This window comes from Bos indicus, chromosome 19 (genome assembly GCF_029378745.1).
Source record: "Bos indicus isolate NIAB-ARS_2022 breed Sahiwal x Tharparkar chromosome 19, NIAB-ARS_B.indTharparkar_mat_pri_1.0, whole genome shotgun sequence".
NCBI classification, from domain to species: Eukaryota; Metazoa; Chordata; class Mammalia; order Artiodactyla; family Bovidae; genus Bos; species Bos indicus.
The window spans coordinates 730228-750434 of NC_091778.1; the positions used below are offsets into that span (position 1 = coordinate 730228).

The 20207-nt window shown below is 40.0% G+C and overlaps 1 long non-coding RNA gene across 1 annotated transcript in view; it reads left to right on the forward strand.

Annotated features, from left to right (window-relative positions):
* Positions 1–344: 344 nt before the first annotated feature.
* LOC139177495 (uncharacterized) overlaps positions 345–20207 on the forward strand; it is a 37893-nt gene continuing 18030 nt past the window's right edge. The window contains exons 1-2 of the long non-coding RNA XR_011561886.1: positions 345–983; positions 13790–14030. This is a non-coding gene — a long non-coding RNA (uncharacterized lncRNA). The remainder of the gene's footprint in view (positions 984–13789; positions 14031–20207) is intronic.

A 20207-nucleotide genomic window follows, 5' to 3' on the forward strand; every position in this document is an offset into this window, starting at 1 on the left:
AGCGTTACTGGTTGGGGCATAGACTTGGATTACTGTGATATTGAATGGCTTACCTTGGAAATGAACAGAGATCATTCTGTCATTTTTGAGATTGCATCAAAGTACTGCATTTCGGACTCTTTTGTTGACCATGATGGCTACTCCATTTCTTCTGAGGGATTCCTGCCCGCAGTAGTAGATATAATGATTATCTGAGTTAAATTCACCCATTCCAGTCCATTTCAGTTCGCTGATTCCTAGAATGTCAACATTCACTCTTGCCATCTCTTGTTTGACCACTTCCAGTTTGCCTTGATTCACGGACCTGACATTCCAGGTTGCTATGCAATATTGCTCTTTACAGCATCGGACCTTGCTTCTATCACCAGTCACATCCACAGCTGGGTGTTGTTTTTGCTTTGGCTTCATCCCTTCATTCTTTCTGGAGTTATTTCTCCACTGATCTCCAGTAGCATATTGGGCACCTACTGACCTGGGGAGTTTCTCTTTCAGTATCCTATCATTTTGCCTTTTCATAGTGTTCATTGGGTTCTCAAGGCAAGAATGCTAAAGTGGTTTGCTATTCCCTTCTCCAGTGGACCACATTCTGTCAGATCTCTCTACCATGACCCACCCATCTTGGATTGCCCTACAGGCATGGCTTAGCTTCATTGAGTTAGACAATGTGGTCCTAGTGTGATTAGATTGACTAGTTTTCTGTGAGTGTGGTTTCAGTGTGTCTGCCCTCTCATGCCCTCTAGCAACACCAACCGTCTTACTTGGGTTTCTCTTACCTTGAGCGTGGGGTATCTCTTCACAGCTGCTCCAGCAAAGCACAGCCATTGCTCCTTACCTTTGATGAGGGGTATCTCCTCACTGCCACCCTTCCTGACCTTCAACGTGGGATAGCTCCTCTAGGCCCTTCTGCGCTCATGCAGTCAGGGCTCCTTGGATGTGGGGTTGGTCCTCCTGGCCACCGTCCCTGGCCTCAGGCATGGATATACGTAAGTCTTTAATAATTACAACAATATTCACATGGTTACACTATGGATTAAATTAGGAATTTTATCCATCTATGTAAACTTTCTTGTCACATTTTAGACAGGCTGACATATAGTAGGTGTAGGATAAAAATTAATTGCAGTTACTTCACTGCTGTCTCATATTTAGCTTATATTTAAAACTATATTTACAACTATGTGGTGGGAAATCTTTATTAATAATAGTTATCTTTTATATAATTATTGTGATTTGAAATGCAATATTCTGAACACTACATATATTTACTTAAAGGTCACTGAAAAATATACTAACAAAATTACACAGCAGTTACTATCACTATCATTGTTCTTTTAAAGTTGAGGGATTTAAAGCACAGACAGCTGGAGAGCTAAGACGTAATGAAAACTGGATTGGAACCCAAGCTCCTTACTCCAAAGCTTAAGATAGATCTGCTCTCCATGAGTCAGATTCATATTATTAATTTTGCATTTTGCATAAGAACACTGAAGCTTAATATTTCAAGGCATTTGGGGAGTAGTTTACAGGTATAATACAAATTCAGATGTGTGTGAAGTCAAACTCATGATGTCAATCATGAAGGTGACTAGGGCATTAATAAGTGTGGTCACCATGAGACAGACTGAGGTGAAAGTTACTGAATGACTCACATATTTACTGAAAACACAGAACATTACTCTCAGGGACTCTCACTGAACATATTTTCTGATAGCTAAGATGTGCATGTGGAGATTTGAGTGAGAAGAGAAGGATGAGGGGACAAGTAGGAGAATATAGCAAATGTTAGATTCTTGCTTTAAACAGTTATGAACAACAACAACAAAAAAAGCCAGTCAAAATGCAGTGATTCACTAAATACTTCACAAACCCAAGAAAACAGCATTGGAATAGAAAGTAAATTAATTGAAACTATCAGGTAGCCAGCTATGTTTCATTTCACTATGTGTTAACAAAAATCTTAATTAAATAAAAACTGTTTCAGATCACTATATAAACTATAGAGTAACGAACAATATAGGTTTGTGGGAATGATACTAACTGATAAATGTGATTTCTTAAGTATTTAGACACATATTCTTCCTCTCATATCCACAAAAGTCTATTTTTGTACCAATAAAGCCAATCTGGTAACCACAGATTCTACTTACCAAGAAAGGAGCTATTTTCCTATTACCTGAATGAATAATTTCACCAACAGAATCAAGGACTTTTACATACATTCAAATATCATTAGGGAACTAATAAGTGAAGATTCCAATGGGATCTCGTTTCCAAGAAACTCCTAGGGTATAATTAGTAGGTTATTGCCATTGTGATTTTTTTTCTATTTCTGGATTATCTGTTTTATTGTTTTGATCTACATGTTTATCTTCACTGGATTATCATACTGTTATGATTCCTACAGCTTCATATTAAATCTTTTTTTAAAACTTTTATTTATTTATTTTTTGGAGGCCAATTACTTTACAATATTGTATTGGTTTAGCCATACAATGACATGAATCCACCACAGGTGTACATGTGTTCCCCATCCTGAACCCCCCTCCCACTTCCTTCCCCATCCCATCCCTCTGGGTCATCCCAGTGCACCAGCCCGAGAACCCTGTATCTTGCATCAAACCTGGACTGGCGATTCATTTCACATATGATAATATACATGTTTCAATGCCATTCTCCCAAACCATCCCACCCTCGCCCAAAGACTGTATATTCATGTCTCTTTTGCTGTCTCGCATGCAGCATTATCATTGCCATCTTTCTAAATTCCATAAATACTATATTGGAGTTTTTCTTTCTGGCTTACTTCACTATGTATAATCAAATCCAGTTTCATCCACCTCATTAAAACTGATTCAAATGTATTCTTTTTAATGGCTGAGTAATATTCCATTGTGTATATGTACCAAAGCTTATTTATCCATTCATCTGCTGATGGACATCTTGGTTCCTTCCATGTCCTGGCTGTTATAAACAGTGCTGCGATGAACATTGGGGTGCATGTGTCTTCCTCAATTCTGGTTTCCTCAGTGTGTATGCCCAGCAGTGGGATTACTAGGTCATATGGCAGTTCTATTTCCAGTTTTTTAAGGAATCTCCACACTTTTATCCATAGTGGATGTACTAGTGTGCATTTCCACCAACAGTGTAAGAGGGTTCCCTTTTCTCCACACCCTCTCCAGCATTTATTGCTTGTAGACTTTTGGATAGCATCCATTCTGACTGGTGTGAAATGGTACCTCATTGTGATTTTGATTTGCATTACTCTAATAATGAGTGACCAGAGCGCTAAGCACAGGCGGCTACAACCAGTGCACTAAGCATAGCCGAGAGGAGCTATCCCACGTCCAAGGTCAGTGGCAGAAGCCGGGAGGACCCCATGCCCAAAGGGCTGTGGCCAGGAGGAGTTACCCCGCGTCTGAGGTGAGGGGCAGCAGCCGAGAATGCCAGGCTGTGACAGCGCAGGAACAACCTAGAGGAGCTACCCCACATCCAAGGTCAGGGGGGGCGGCCGAGAGGAGCTACCCTACATCCGAGGCCAGGGGCGGCGGCCAGGAAGAGCAACCCCACGTCCAAGGAGCAGTGGCTGTGCGGGCTCAGGAGGGCCTACAGGAGCTATCCCACGTTGAAGGTCAGGAAGGGCGGTGGTGAGGAGATACCCCTCGTCCAAGATAAGGAGCAATGGCTGCGCTTTGTTGGAACAGCCGTGAAGAGATACCCCACGCCCAAGGTAAGAGAAACCCAAGTAAGACGGTTGGTGTTGCTAGACGGCATCAGAGGGCAGACACACTGAAACCATACTCACAGAAAACTAGTCAATCTTATCACACTAGGACCACAGCCTTGTCTAACTCAATGAAAATAAGCCATGCCCTGTGGGGCCACCCAAGATGGGTGGGTCATGGTAGAGAGATCTGACAGAATGTGGTCCACTGGAGAAGGGAATGGCAAACCACTTTAGCATTCTTGCCTTGAGAACCTAATGAACAGTACGAAAAGGCAAAATGATAGGATATTGAAAGAGAAACTCCCCAGGTCAGTAGGTGCCCAATATGCTACTGGAGATCAGTGGAGAAATAACTCCAGAAAGAATGAAAGGATGAAGCCAAAGCAAAAACAACACCCAGCTGTGGATGTGACTGGTGATAGAAGCAAGGTCCGATGCTGTAAAGAGCAATATTGCATAGCAACCTGGAATGTCAGGTCCGTGAATCAAGGCAAACTGGAAGTGGTCAAACAGGAGATGGCAAGAGTGAATGTTGACATTCTAGGAATCAGCAAACTGAAATGGACTGGAATGGGTGAATTTAACTCAGAAGACCATTATATCTACTACTGCGGGCAGGAATCCCTCAGAAGAAATGGAGTAGCCATCATGGTCAACAAAAGAGTCCGAAATGCAGTACTTTGATGCAATCTCAAAAATGACAGAATGATCTCTGTTCACTTCCAAGGCATACCATTCAATAACAAAGTAATCCAAGTCTATGCCCCAATGAGTAAAGCTGAAGAAGTTGAACGGTTCTATGAAGACCTACAAGATCTTTTAGAACTAACACCCAAAAAAGATGTTCTTTTCATTATAGGGGACTGGAATGCAAAAGTAGAAAGTCAAGTAACACCTGGAGTACCAGGCGAATTTGGCCTTGGAATAGGGAATAAAGCAGGGCAAAGACTAACAGAGTTTTGCCAAAAAAATGCACTGCTCATAACAAACACCCTCTTCCAACAACACAAGAGAAGACTCTATACATGGACATCACCAGATGGTCAACACCGAAATCAGATTGATTATATTCTTTACAGCCAAAGATGGAGAAGCTCTATACAGTCAGGAAAAACAAGACCAGGAGCTGACTGTGGCTCAGACCATGAACTCCTTATTGCCAAATTCAGACTTAAATTGAAGAGAATAAGGAAAACCATTAGACCATTCAGGTATGACCTAAATCAAATCCCTTATGATTATACCGTGGAAGTGAGAAATAGATTTAAGGGCCTAGATCTGATAGATAGAGTGCCTGATGAACTATCGACTGAGGTCTGTGACATTCTACAGGAGACAGGGATCAAGACCATCTCCATGGAAAAGAAATGAAAAAAAAAAAAAAAAAAAAACCAAAATGGCTGTCTGAGGAGGCCTTACAAATAGCTGTGAAAAGAAGAGAAGCAAAAAGCAAAGGATAAAGGGAAAGATATAAGCATCTGAATGCAGAGATCCAAAGAATAGCAAGAAGAGATAAGAAAGCCTTCCTCAGCAATCAATGCAAAGAAATAGAGGAAAACAACAAAATGAGAAAGACTAGAGATCTCTTCAAAACATTAGAGATACCAAGGGAAAATTTCATGCAAAAATGGGCTTGATAAAGGACAGAAATGGTATGGACCTAATAGAAGCAAAAGATATTAAGAAGAGATGACAAGAATACACAGATCTGTACAAAAAAGATCTTCACGACCCAGATAATCACGATGGTGTGATCACTGACCTAGAGCCAAACATCCCAGAATGTGAAGTCAAGTGGGCCTTAGAAAGCATCACTACGAAGAAAGCTAGTGGAAGTGATGGAAATACAGTTGAGCTATTTCAAATCCTGAAAGATCATGCTGTGAAAGTGCTGCACTCAAAATGCCAGCAAATTTGGAAAACTCAACAGTGGTCACAGGACTGGAAAAGGTCAGTTTTCATTCCAATCCCAAAGAAAGGCAATGTCAAAGAATACCCAAACTACCGCACAATTGCACTCCTCTCACATGTTAGTAAAGGAATGCTCAAAATTCTCCAAGCCAGGCTTCAGCAATACGTGAACCGTGAACTTCCAGATGTTCAAGCTGGTTTTAGAAAAGGCAGAGGAACCAGAGATCAAATTGCCAACATCCGCTGGATCATGGAAAAAGCATGAGTGTTCCAGAAAAACATCTATTTCTGCTTTATTGACTATGCCAAAGCCTTTGACTGTGTGGATCACAATAAACTGTCGGAAATTCTGAAAGTGATGGGAATACCAGACCACCTGATCTGCCTCTTGAGAAATTTGTATGCAGATCAGGAAGCAACAGTTAGAACTGGACATGGAACAACAGACTGGTTCCAAATAGGAAAAGGAGTACGTCAAGGCTGTATATTGTCACCCTGCTTATTTAACTTACATGCAGAGTACATCATGAGGAACGCTGGACTGGAAGAAACACCAGCTGGAATCAAGATTGCGGGGAGAAATACCAATAACCTCAGATATGCAGATGACACCACCCTTATGGCAGAAAGTGAAGAGGAACTAAAAAGTCTCTTGATGAAAGTGAAAGTGGAAAGTGAAAAAGTTGGCTTAAAACTCAACATTTAGAAAATGAAGACCATGACATCCCGTCCCACCACTTCATGGGAAATAGATGGGGAAACAGTGGAAACAGTGTCAGACTTTGTTTTTCTGGGCTCCAAAGTCACTGCAGATGGTGACAGCAGCCATGAAATTAAAAGACGCTTACTCCTTGGAAGGAAAGTTATGACCAAACTAGATAGCATATTCAAAAGCAGAGACATTACTTTGCCAACAAAAGTTCATCTAGTTAAGGCTATGGTTTTTCCAGTGGTCATGTATGGATGTGAGAGTTGGACTGTGAAGAAACTGAGAGCCGAAGAATTGATGCTTATGAACTTTGGTGTTGGAGAAGACTCTTGGGAGACCCTTGGACTGCAAGGAGATCCAACCGGTCCATTCTGATGGAGATCAGCCCTGGGATTTCTTTGGAAGGAATGATGCTAAAGCTGAAACTCCAGTAGTTTGGCCACCTCATGCAAATAGTTGACTCATCGGAAAAGACTCTGATGATGGGAGGGATTGGGGGCAGGAGTAGAAGGGGACGACAGAAGATGAGATGGCTGGATTGCATCACTGACTCAATGGACGTTAATCTGGGTGAACTATAGGATTTGGTGATAAACAGGGAGGCCCGGTGTGCTGCGATTCATTGGGTTGCAAAGAGTTGGACATGACTGAGCGACTGAACTGAACTGAACTGAATAATGAGTGATATTGAGCATCTTTTCATGTTTTGTTAGCCATTTGTACGTGTTCTTTGGAGAAATGTCTGTTAAGTTATTTGGACCATTTTTTGATTGTGTCACTTATTTTTCTGGAATTGAGCTGCAGGAGCTTCTTGTATATTTTTGAGATTAATTCTGTCAGTTGTTTCATTTCCTATTATTTTCTTCCATTCTGAAGGCTGTCTTTTCACCTTGCTTATAGTTTCCTTTGTTGTGCAAAAGCTTTTTAATTTTAATTAGTTCCCATTTGTTTAATTTTTGCTTTTATTTCCATTATTCTGGAGTTGGTTCATAAAGGATCCTGCTGTGATTTATGTCTGAGAGTGTTTTGCCTATATTCTCCTCTAGGAGTTTTATAGTTTCTGACCTTACGTTTAGATCTTTAACCCATTTTGAGTTTATTTTTGTGTATGGTGTTAGAAAGTGTTCTAGTTTCAATTTTGTACAAGTTGTTGACCAGTTTTCCCAGCACCACCTGTTAAAGAGATTGTCTTTTTTCCATTGTATATTCTTGCCTCCTTTGTCGAAGATAAGGTGACCATAGGTGCATGGATTTATCTCTGGGCTTTCTATTTTGTTCCATTGATCTATATTTCTGTTTGTGCCAATACCATACTGTCTTGTTGAGTGTGGCTTTGTAGTAGAGCCTGAAGTCAGGCAGGGTGATTCCTCCAGTTCCATTCTTCTTTGTCTAGATTGCTTTGGCTATTCAAGGTTTTTTGTATTTCCATACAAATTGTGAAATTATTTGATCTAGTTCTGTGAAAAATACTGTTGGTAGCTTGATAAGGATTGCATTAAGTCTATAGATTGCTTTGGCTAGTATACTCATTTTCACCATATTTATTCTTCCTATCAATGAACAAGGTATATTTCTCCATCTATTTGTGTCCTCTTTGATTTCTTTCACCCGTGTTTTATAGTTTTCTCTATATAGGCCTTTTGTTTCCTTAGGTAGATATATTCCTTACATACTGATAATTAAAGTAACAACTCAATTTAGGAAATTTTAACTCTTGGTAATATTGTGTTTGGTTTTACTGACACTTGGAATTTCATGAAGACCCCCTTTATGGTGGAAGTTCTTTGTAAATAGTATTTTTTAAAATGTAACTCCCATTATTTAAATTATTTCAAAAACCACACGGAAGTTCCCAAAAATGTTATTTGATATAATCAGCACTGAAATTTAATCTTTTTTGTGACATTGAAGAATAAGCCCAGTTGAAGCATCTGTAGAACTTTTAGTATGTGCTTTCTGAAAAGATGGAAGGAGTTTTAAATTAGGTGTCTTATGCCTGAGAGTATCAAAGAGAAGCAAAACCATCCCAGTAAGTTAACATATATTTTCATCATAATTTCATTAATCTTACAAGCATTTGTATGACAATATCACTAAAAAATTATATTTTTGCTGTGCTCAGAAAAACTTTCAGAACTTTGTGTAATTACACAGTATTAAAATATCAAAATATCAAACCTGGATATCTGTGTAACCCCAAACACACAGTTGTCTTCCTTTCACAATATTTGCCAAATCTTAAGTTACTCGGGGTAAGAGATTAAATATATACGCCAGAAACTTCTGAAACACAAAAGTAGATATTTTTCTATTCCCTTCTTGCTGAGGTAACAAAGAAAGTTCAAGTTCTTATGTGAAAACCCTGGATTACCATGCCCCAGCAAAGGGATGAGCTGGAGATACCATGCATGTTGCCAAAATCATAAGTATAAATTTTCGATTGGATGGAGCTTGAGTGTGTTTGTGTGCGAAGTCACTTTAGTTGTATCCGACTCTTTGCGACCCGATTGGCCACAGCCAACCAGGCTCCTCAGCCCATGGGATTCTCTAGGCAGGAACACTGGAGTTGTTTGGCATTCAATTTCTCCAGGGCATCTTTCAGACCCAGGGATCAAACCTGCATCTTTTATGTCTCCTATATTGGAAGGTGAGTTCTTTACTACTAGCGCCAACTGGGAAGCTCTGGATGGAATCTATCAGTGACAATTTCACCAGAATAATGACTGAACTCTCTTTGGTGGGAAAGATTTTCTAGAATATCTTTCAGTTCAGTTCAGTCACTCAGTCATGTCTGACAATTTGCAACCTCATGAGTCACAGCATTCCAGGACTCCTTGTCCATCACCAACTCCTGGAGTTCACGCAAACTCATGTTCATTGAGTCGGTGATGCCATCCAGCCATCTCATCCTCTGTCGTCCCCTTCTCCTCCTGCCCCCAATCCCTCTCAGCATCAGGGTCTTTTCCAATGAATCAACTCTTCGCATGAGGTAACCAAAGTATTGCAGTTTCATCTTCAGCATCAGTGCTTCCAATGAACACACAGGGCTGAGCTCCTTTAGGATGGACTGGCTGGACCTCCTTGCAGGCCAAGGGACTCCCAAGAGTCTTCTCCAATGCCACAGTTCAAAAGCATCAATTCTTTGGTGCTCAGCTTTCTTCACAGTCCAACTCTCACATCCATACATGATCATTGGAAAAACCATAGCCTTGATGAGATGGAACTTTTTTGGTGAAGTAATATCTTTGCTTTTCAATATGCTATCTTTTGGTCATAACTTTCCTTCCAAGGAGTAAGTGTCTTTTAATTTCATGGCTGCAGTCACCATCTGCAGTGATTTTAGAACCCCAAAAGATAAAGTCTGACACTGTTTCCATTGTTTCCCCATCTATTTCCCATGAAGTGATGGGACAAGATGCCATGATCTTAGTTTTCTGAATGTTGAGCTTTAACCTATCTTTTTCACTCTCCCCTTTCACTTTCATCAAGTGTCTATTTAGTCCCTTTTCACTTTCTGCCATAAGGGTGGTGTCATCTGCATATCTGAGGTTATTGATATTTCTCCCAGCAATCTTGATTCCAGCTTGTTCTTCTTCTAGGCCAGCATTTCTCATGATGTACTCTGCGTATGAGTTAAATAAGAGGGTGTCAATATACAGCCTTGACGTACTCCTTTTCCTATTGGGAATCAGTCCGTTTTTCCATGTCCAGTTCTAACTGTTGCTTCTTAACCTGCATATAGACTTCTCAAGAGGCAGATCAGGTGGTCTGGTATTCCCATCTCTTTCAGAATTTCCCACAGTTTATTGTGATCCACACAGTAAAAGGCTTTGGAATACTCAATAAAGCAGAAATAGATGCTTTGCTGGAACTCTCTTGCTTTTTGATAATCCAGCAGATGTTGGCAATTTGATCTCTGGTTCCTCTGCCTTTTCTAAAACCAGCTTGAACATCTGGAAATTCATGCTTCACATATTGCTGAAGCCTGGCTTGGAGAATTTTGAGCATTACTTTACTAGTGTGTGAGATGAGTGAAATTGTGTGGTAGTTTGAGCATTCTTTGACATTGCCTTTCTTTGGGATTGGAATGAAAACTGACCTTTTCCAGTTCTGTGACCACTGCTGATTTTTCCAAATTTGCTGGCATATTGAGTGCAGCACTTTGACAGCAGCATCTATCAGGATTTGAAATAGCTCAAATGGAATTCCATCACCCCCACTAGCTTTGTTCATAGTGATGCTTTCTAAGGCCTACTTGACTTCACATTCCAGGATATCTGGCTCTAGGTAGTGATCATACCATTGTGATTATCTGGGTCGTGAAGCTCTTTTTTTGCATAGTTCTTCTATACAAAAGTGCTTCTTAGAACCTCTTCTTAATATCTTCTGCTCCTGTTAGGTTCATACCATTTCTGTCCTTTATTGAGCCCATCTTTGCATGAAATGTTACCTTGATATCTCTAATGTTCTTGAAGAGATCTCTAGTCTTTCTCATTCTGTTGTTTTCCTCCATTTCTTTGCATTGATCACTGAGGAAGGCTTTCTTATCTCTTCTTGCTATTCTTTGGAACTCTGCATTCAGATACTTATATCTTTCCTTTTCTCCTTTGCTTTTCACTTCTCTTCTTTTCACAGCTATTTGTAAGGCCTCCTCAGACAGCCATTTTGATTTTTTGCATTTATTTTCCATAAGAATGATCTTGATCCCTGCCTCTTATACAATGTCATGATCCTCCATCCATAGTTCATCAGGGACTCTGTCTATCAGATCTAGTCCCATAAATCTATTTCTCGTTTCCACTTTATAATCATAAGGGATTTGATTTAGGTCATACCTGAATGGTCTATTGGTTTTCCCTACTTTCCTCAATTTAAGTCTGAATTTGGCAACAAGGAGTTCATGGTCTGAGCCACAGTCAGCTCCTGGTCTTGTTTTTGCTGACTGTATGAAGCTTCTCCATCTTTGGCTGCAAAGAATATAATCAATCTGATTTCGGTGTTGACCATCTGGTGATGTCCATGTGTAGAGTCTTCTCTTGTGTTGTTGGAAGAGGGTGTTTGCTATAAGCAGTGTGTTCTCTTGGCAAACCTCTATTAGTCTTTGCCCTGCTTCATTCCCTATTCCAAGGCCAAATTTGCCTGCTACTCCAGGTGTTTCTTGACTTCTTACTTTTGCATTCCAGTCCCCTATAATGAGAAGGAAATCTTTTTTGGTCTTTAGTTCTAAAAGATCCTGTAAGTCTTCATAGAACTGCTCAAGTTCAGCTTCTTCAGTGTTACTAGTTAGGGCATAGGCTTGGATCACCATGATGTTGAATGGTTTGCCTTGGAAATAAACAGAGATCATTCTGTTGTTTTAAAGATTGCATCCAAGTACTGTATTTTGGACTTTTTTGTTGACCACGATGGCCATTTGATGACCATTTGATGATCATTTCTTCTAAGGGATTTCTGCCTGCAGTAGTAGATATAATAGTCATTTGAGTTAAATTCACTCATTTCAGTCCATTTTAGTTCATTGATTCATAGAATGTCCACGTTCACTCTTGCCATCTCCTGTTTGACTACTTCCAATTTGCCTTGATTCATGGGCCTAAAATTCCAGGTTCCTGCACAATATTGCTCTTACAACATCAGACCTTGCTTCTATCACCAGTCATATCCACAACTAGATATTGTTTTTTCTTTGGTTCCATCCCTTCATTCTTTCTGGAGTTATTTCTCCACTGATCTCCTGTAGCATACTGTGCACCTATCGACCTGGGGAGTTCCACTTTCAGTATCCTATCATTTTGCCTTTTCATACTGTTCGTGGGCTTCTCAAGACAAGAATACTGAAGTGGTTTGACATTCCCTTCTCCACAAAGTCCAGTGACCACATTCTGTCAGACCTCTCCATCATGACCCATCCATCTTGGGTGGCCCCTCACGGCATGGCTTATTTTCATTGAGTTAGTCAAGGCTGTGGTCCATGTGATCAGATTGGCGAGTTTTCTGTGATTATGGTTTTAGTGTGTCTGCCTTCTGATGCCCTCGCGCAACACCTCCCGTCTTACTTTAGTTTCTCTTACCTTGGACTTGGGGTATCTCTTCATGGCTGCTCCAGCAAAGCATAGCTGCTGCTCCTTACATTGGATGAGCTTGCCTCTCCTGACCTTGAACGTGGAATAGCTCCGCTCAGCCCTATGTGCCCACTCAGCCACCACTCCTTGGACATGGGGTTGCTCCTCTCGACCACCGCCCCTGACCTTGGATGTAGGGTGGCTCTGTTATAGCCATGTAATGGGCTTCTCCAGTGGCTCAGAGTTAAAGAGTCTGTATGCAATGCAGGAGACATAGGAGACCTGGGTTCAATTATTGGGTAGGGAAAATCCCCTGAACGAGGGCATGGCAACCCATTCCACTATACTTGCTTGGAGAATCCTATGGACAGGGGAGCACAGTGACAAGATACAGCCTTGACATACTCCTTTTCCTATTTGGAAACAGTCTGTTGTTCCATGTCCAGTTCTAACTGTTGCTTCCTGACCTGCATACAAATTTCTCAAGAGGCAGATCAGGCGGTCTGGTATTCCCATCTCTTTCAGAATTTCCAACAGTTTATTGTGATCCACACAGTCAAAGGCTTTGGCATAGTCAATAAAGTGGAAATATATGTTTTTCTGGAACTCCCTTGCTTTTCCGATGATCCAGCAGATGTTGGCAATTTGATCTCTGGTTCCTCTGCCTTTTCTAAAACCAGCTTGAACATCTGGAAGTTCATGGTTCACATACTGCTGAATTTCACGGATCACATTCTCCTGGCTTGGAGAATGTTGAGCATTACTTTACTAGCGTCTGAGATGTGTATTGCAATTGTGTGATAGTTTGAGCATTCTTTGGCATTGCCTTTCTTTGGGATTGGAATGAAAACTGCCCTTTTCCAGTCCTGTGGCCACTGCTGAGTTTTCCAAATTTGTTGGCATATAGAGTGCAGCACTTTCACAGCATCATCTTTCAGGATTTGAAAAAGCTCAACTGGAATTCCATCACCTCCACTAGCTTTGTTCGTATTGATGCTTTCTAGCATCACTTGACTTCACATTCCAGGTTGTCTGGCTCTAGGTGAGTGATCATACCATCATGATTATCTTGGTCATGAAGATCTTTTTTGTACAGTTCTTCTGTGTATTCTTTCCACCTCTTCTTAATATCTTCTGCTCCTGTTAGGTCCATACCATTTCTGTCCTTTATCGAGCCCATCTTTGCATGAAATGTTACCTTGGTATCTCTAATTTTCTTGAAGAGATCTGTAGTCTTTCACATTCTGTTGTTTTCCTCCATTTCTTTGCATTGATCACTGAGGAAGGCGTTCTTATCTCTTCTTGCTATTCTTTGGATCTCTGCATTCAGATGTTTATATCTTTCCTTTTCTCCTTTGCTTTTCATTTCTCTTCTTTTCGCAGCCATTTGTAAGGCCTTCCAGTGGCTGCAAAGGCGTCCAAGTGTGGGCGGCTGCTATGGTGCACATGTGCGACTGAGAGGAGTATCGCACGTCTGAGGTCAGGGGCAGAAGCTGGGAAGACTTTATGCCCACAGGACAGTGGCCAAGAGGAGGTACCCCACGTCTGAGGTCAGGGGCGGCGGCCGAGAGTGCCAGACCGTGACAGCACAGGAGCAGCCGAGAGGAGCTACCCCACATCCAAGGTCAGTGGTGGCCGCTGGGAGGAGCTACCCCCACCCGAGGTCGGGGTGGCAGCTGAGAAGAGCAACCACAGGTCCAAGGAGTGGTGGCTCCGTGGGCACAGGAGGGCCGAGAGGATCTACTCCATGTTCAGGGTCAGGAGGGGCGGAAGTGAGGAGATACCCCTTGTCCAAGGTAAAGAGCCGTGGCTGCACTTTCCTGGAGCGGCCGTGAAGAGATATCCCATGCCCAAGGTTAGAGAAACCCAAATAAGATGATAAGTGTTCCAAGAGGGCATCATATGGCAGACACACAGAAACCATAATCACAGAAAACTAGTCAATCTTATCACACTAGGACCACAGCCTTGTCTAACTCAATGAAAATAAGCCATGCCCTGTGGGGCCACCCAAGATGGGTGGGTCATGGTGGAGAGGTCTGACAGAATGTGGTCCACTGGAGAAGGGAATGGAAAACCACTTAAGTGTTCTTTCCTTGAGAACCCCATGAACCATATGAAAAGGCAAAATGATAGGATACTGAAAGAGAAACTCCCCAGGTCAGTAGGTGCCCAATATGCTACTGGAGATCAGTGGAGAAATAACTCCAGAAAGAATGAAGGGATGGAGCCAAAGCAAAAACAACACCCAGCTGTGGATGTGACTGGTGATAGAAGCAAGGTCCGATGCTGTAAAGAGCAATATTGCATAGGAGCCTGGAATGTTAGGTCCATGAATCAAGGCAAATTGGAAGTGGTCAAACAGGAGATGGCAAGAGTGAACATTGACATTCTAGGAATCAGCGAACTGAAATGGACTGGAATGGGTGAATTTAACTCAGATGACCATTATATCTCCTACTGCAGGCAGGAATCCCTTAGAAGAAATGGAGTAGCCATCACGGTCAACAAAAGAGTCCAAAATGCAGTACTTGGATACAATCTCAAAAACAACAGAAGGATCTCTGTTCATTTCCAAGGCAAACCATTCAATATCAAAATAATCCAAGTCTATGCCCCAACCAGTAACACTGAAGAAGCTGAATTTGAACGGTTCTATGATGACCTACAAGACCTTTTAGAACTAACACCCCAAAAAGATGTCCTTTTCATTATAGAGGACTGGAATGCAAAAGTAGGAAGTGAAGAAACACCTGGAGTAACAGGCAAATTTGGCCTTGGAATATGGAATGAAACAGGGCAAAGGCTAATAGAATTTTGCCAAGAGAACACACTGGTTATAGCAAACACCCTCTTCTAACAACACAAGAGAAGACTCTACACATGGACATCACCAGATGGTCAACACCGAAATCAGATTGATTATATTTTTTGCAGCCAAAGATGGAGAAGCTCTATACAGTCAGCAAAAACAAGATCAGGAGCTGACTGTGGCTCAGGTCATGAACTCCTTTTTGCCAAACTCAGAGTTAAATTGAAGATGTAGGGAAAACCACTAGACCATTTAGGTATGACCTAAATCAAATATCATTTAGGTATGACCTAAATCAAATCAAATCCCTTATGATTAAAGGGAATCAAATCCCTTATGATTATAAAGTGGAAGTGAGAAATAGATTTAAGGGATTAGATCTGATAGATAGACTGCATGATGAACTATGGACAGAGGTTCATGACATTGTACAGGAGACAGGGATCAAAACCAACCTAGACAGTGTATTAAAAAGCAAAGACATTACTTTGTCAACAATGGTTTGTCTAGTCAAGGATAGGCTTTTCCAGTGGTCATGTATGGATGTGATAGTTGAACTATGAAAAAAGCTGAACGCCGAAGAACTGATGTTTTTGAACTGTGGTGTTGGAGAAGCCTTTTTGAGAGTCCCTTGGACTTCAAGGAGATCCAACCAGTCCATTCTAAAGGAGATCAGCCCTGGGTGTTCATTGGAAGGACTCATGTTGAAGCTGAAACTCCAATACTTTGCCACTTGATGTGGATAGCTGACTCATTTGAAAAGACCCTGATGCTGAGAAAGACTGAAGGCAGGAGGAGAAGGGGATGACAGAGGATGAGATGATTGGATGACATCACCGACTCAATGGACATGAGTTTGAGCACACTCTGGGAGTTGATGATGGACAGGGAGGCCTGGTGTGCTGCAATTCATGGGGTCGCAAAGAGTCGGACACGACTGAGCGACTGAACTGAACTGAAGCTGAAAAATGTTTCACTTTGGATATGTTTTGTTAATTTAGCCATGAGTTGGATGAAGATTGGTCACTTCTACTTTTGGATATGATAAATATTGATGCTATAATCATTCTTGTTTCAAAGGCACTTTCATCACCATATATTACTCCTATCATCCAACCATATGTCTTCCAGGGACATTTCACTGACTTTGTGACTCTATCATATTCTCTATGCTATTACTCTCTTTCTTCAATTATGTTTATTTTATTCATAAAGGAACTTCTCTACTACTGTTAATGCTTTGGAAATATCAATGTGTACTTTTGGTATTCCCTGAGGTCCTTAGTACAAAGATTTGCAAAAATTATTGTTTCTTAATATTTATTGTTAAATGTTTAAGGCTACTAAAAATAGAGGGTGATGTAAAAAGAACAGAAATAAACTGGAATGTGGGAGTTTTTTTCCCCCTAATGATATATCCCATATGTGCAAGGATGATATTGTAAAGTAATTAGCATCCAATTAAAATAAATAAATTTAAACTAAAAATAAATAAATAAAATAATGAGAGACATAAAAAATAAAGTTTTTGGCATGGATAATACTTTTTCTAAAAATATCAGACTTCAGCTTTATTTTCTGAAAATAATTTTATCTTGTTTGTATCCATATCACTTCATTGAAAAATTGTGTAGTATTGGAAATTTCAGTTTGTATCCTCTCTAAATCCTGCTCAGGAGCAATGATAGCAATGAATTTTCCATACTTCTTGAACCTTGGTAGCATCTTGGTATCTTGAACCTTGGTAGCATCTTGGTATCTAGCATGATTTGACTACTTCCAAAGCTCAGAACTAACACTGTTTTCACAGTGACCTGGATGATTAATATGTCTGTCACTCTCCTTTGTGTCTGTGGTTCTCAAGTACTATTTCATTCTGTGAATTTGCTAAGTACGTCCTCAGAAATAAATAAATAAATAAAGCATAATACATATTCACTAATTTTCTTAAAATGTTAAAAGCTATTCATAAAAAAATCTAGGATATGTAATTTAGCCTTCTACAACAGGCTGATGATAATTTGGGCAGATTAAAGATTGTTGTTATTATTCAGTCGCTAAGTCCTGTCTGACTCTTTGTAACCCTACGGACTGCAAGACGCCAGGCTCCTCTGTCCTCCAATATCTCCAGATTTTGCTAAATTCATGTCTTTTGAGTTGGTGATGCTATCTCACCTTCTCATCCTCTGCCTCTTTCTCCTTTTGACTTCAATCTTTCCTAGCGTCAGGGTCTTTTCCAATGAGTCAGCTCTTCACATCAAGTACCCGGAGTATCCAAGCTTCAACTTCAGCATCAGTACTTCCAGTTCATGCTCAAGGTTGATTTTCTTTAGGCTTGACTGGTTTGATCTTGCAATCCAAGGGACTTTTAGAGTCTTCTCCATCACCACAATTTGAAAGCATCAATTCCTTGTTGCTCAGCCTTCTTTATGGTTTAACTCTCACATCCATACATGATGACTGGAAAGACCAAAACTTTTGTTTTTTTAGGGCTGATATTTTACCACTGTAAGTGGTATGTTGAAAACTTCCCACCACAGAAGTTTCCTTATTCTCCCCTATCCTTTGTGGTAGTTGCCATGTATTACATCTACACACTTCAAAACTCCATTGTTATCGATAATGTTATGACAATATCTCTCAACTGCATACTTGAGTCAAACAACATAAGAGGAAAAGAATAGTTTATTATATCTATTTATATATTTATGATTTGTTTCATCCTTCCTTCATTGCTGATGTTCCGAGTTTCTCTCTGATATAAATTCACTCTACTTGAAGAACTCACCTTAGCATTTCTTTTATATAGCAGGTCTGCTCACAGCAGATTCTCTTGTTTTTCTTTTATCTGAGAATATTTTTATTTCATTTTTCTTCCTATAAAGTTTTTTTTTCTAGATATGCAGTTCTCAATGGATAGTTCTGTTCTTTCAGCACTGTTATAATGTTGTTGCACTGCCTTTTCTTTCCATGGTTTCTGATGAGAAATATGTGATTCAATGGATGAGGTCAATAGCAAAACAAAAATGACAGAAGAAAGAGTCGATGAACTGAAGAAAGAAATTATACCATCTGTACAGCAGAGAGAAAATGGTTTAAAAAAATTTAACAGAGACTCAGAGACTTCTGGAAAACAAAAGATCTAGTATTTATGTCATCAGAATCCAAGAAGGAGACGAGAAAGCAAAACACAGAAAACCTGCTGGAGGGAAAAAAAAGTCTGAAATTTTCCTAAATTGAGCAGAAGACATAAACTTATAGATGTAAGAAGCACAACAAATCTCCCAAAGGATAAACTCAAAGAAATCCACACCCAGACATGATGTAATGACTGCAAACTAAAGAAATAGAAAAAAGGAGCTAGAGAAATAAAATGTGTTATCTATAAGGAAACAATGATTGGAATGAAGACCAAAACTTTTAACTATATAGACCATTGTCAGCAAAGTGAAGTCACTTCTTTTTAATATGATATCTAGGTTTTTCATATTTTTCCTTCCAAGGAGCAAATGTCTTTTAATTTTATTGCTGCAGTCACTGTCCACAGTGATTTTGAAACCCAAGAAAATAAAATCTGTCCTAGCTTTCACTTTTCCGGCTTCTATTTGCCTGAAGTGATGGGACTGGATGCCAGACATGGAGGTACTTTATTTTTAAACATTTTCTTTAAACATTGCCAATTTACGACCTCTCCGAATTTCTGCTGTCCTTTAATGGTTATAATCACAGAAATTGGTAGAAATATTGTATGTCACTGCAGAGTCTAGCCTTTGCAAAAATAGATACTGACAACCAGGAGCTGGCATGTAAGAGTGATAACTAAGCTTCTGGATAAACTGTGTAACAGGACATGAGACTAAATAGAGAAGAAAAGGGAACCAGCTTAGTCAACTTTTGTAGATGTTCTTATCCTGGTGCCAGTATTGAGACCATACAGCGTAGTACAGCATTTGGTTCTATAAAAACTGTCCTCATTCAACATGATGAATAGCTACATATAGCTCAGTAGTCTTTATTTAATAACTGTTCCATTTAAGATGAGGCCTATATAATGAAATTAAACTGAAGCAGTATGAATAGAATATAAGCAGAGGGGAAAATTTATTTTTCTCTAATAATTTATTATTGCTATTACATAATTTAAGAAATCATTTTTAATACTATATGTAATTATGTAATACAGAAAGATGCTAGATTGATAGATGAACTGAAGAAAATATTTACAAACCATATATCTGACAGAATTTGTAGTCAGAATGTACATAATTTTTATACATAATGAAAACACAATTTGATTAAAAATGAAGAAATTATTTGAACCTAAGTAAAATGGGCCTTAGAAAGCATGACTATGAACAAAGCTAGTAGAGGTGATGGAATTCCAGTTGAGCTATTTCAAATCCTGAAAGATGATGCTGTGAAAGTGCTGCACTCAATATGCCAGCAAATTTGGAAAACTCAGCAGCAGTGGCCACAGGACTGGAAAAGGGCAGTATTCATTCTATTCCCCAAAAAAGGCAGTGCCAAAGAATGCTCAAACTACCACACAATTCCACTCATCTCACACGCTAATAAAGTAATGCTCAAAATTCTCCAAGCCAGGCTTCAGCAATATGTGCACCGTGAACTTCCAGATGTTCAAGCTGGTTTTAGAAAAGGCAAAGGAACCAGAAATCAAATTGCCAACATCCACTGGATTATCAAAAAAGCAAGGGAGTTCCAGAAAAACATCGATTTCTGCTTTATTGACTATGCCAAAACCTTTGACTGTGTGGATCACAATAAACTGTGGAAAATTCTAAAAGAGATGGGAATACTAGACCACCTCACCTGCCTCTTGAGAAACCTATATGCAAGTTAGGAAGCAACAGTTAGAACTGGACATGGAACAACAGACTTCTTCCAAATAGGAAAAGGAGTACTGGCAAGGAAAAAGTCAAGGCTGTATATTGTCACCCTGCTTATTTACCTTCTATGCAGAGTACATCA